The sequence below is a fragment of the Panthera tigris genome, chromosome E1, assembly GCF_018350195.1.
Source record: "Panthera tigris isolate Pti1 chromosome E1, P.tigris_Pti1_mat1.1, whole genome shotgun sequence".
NCBI lineage: Eukaryota > Metazoa > Chordata > Mammalia > Carnivora > Felidae > Panthera > Panthera tigris.
The window spans coordinates 29,795,477-29,796,194 of NC_056673.1; positions in this window are offsets into that span (position 1 = coordinate 29,795,477).

A 718-nucleotide genomic window follows, 5' to 3' on the forward strand; every position below is an offset into this window, starting at 1 on the left:
AAGGGCTCCTAATGGCCTTGAGATAGGGCTTAAATTCCTGAACTTGGATTACAAGGCCCTCCATTGCGTGGCCCCTAACTTCCACCATAGTTGTTATTTTCCCACCATTCCCAGCCTCACGGTCTGTTACAGTAAACCTTGAACGGTACAGAGTTCCCAGTTCACAGCAAGCTATTTCTGATCTCCATGCACGTGGTCATGCCACTCCCCCTACCAGGAATGCCTCTTCTCTTCCCCTCTGCTTCCCCATTTTTGCCTGACTCACTCTTACTCATCCTTTAACTGGTCTCGTCCTGGGCTGGACCAAGAGCTCACACAGTAACACTTGCCCACCTCAAGGTCAGAAACCAGTTCTGCTGCAACTGTATAGCTCCAACATAGGTTTAGCAGGTACTTAGCAAATGCATGTTGACTTGGACTTTACTTAGAGTTAAAAGAGGAGTTTTAATATTACTAGCTGTGTGGTCTTGAGTATCATTTTCCTTCTTCTGACTTCAGTAGATATTTATTGTGTAGTACACTATGTGTAGAACTATGTGTAGACATAATTTAAGGTTCAATTTCCTCTACTGTGAAATGGAGGAGGAAGGGGAATTACTTTAAATAATTTTTGAGGTCCCTCAAATTCTAAATGATATAGTTCCCACATCAATTCCACTGGCATAATATTACACCATTATAATATGGTGCAGTATGTAAATGGCAGGGTCAGTTGCAG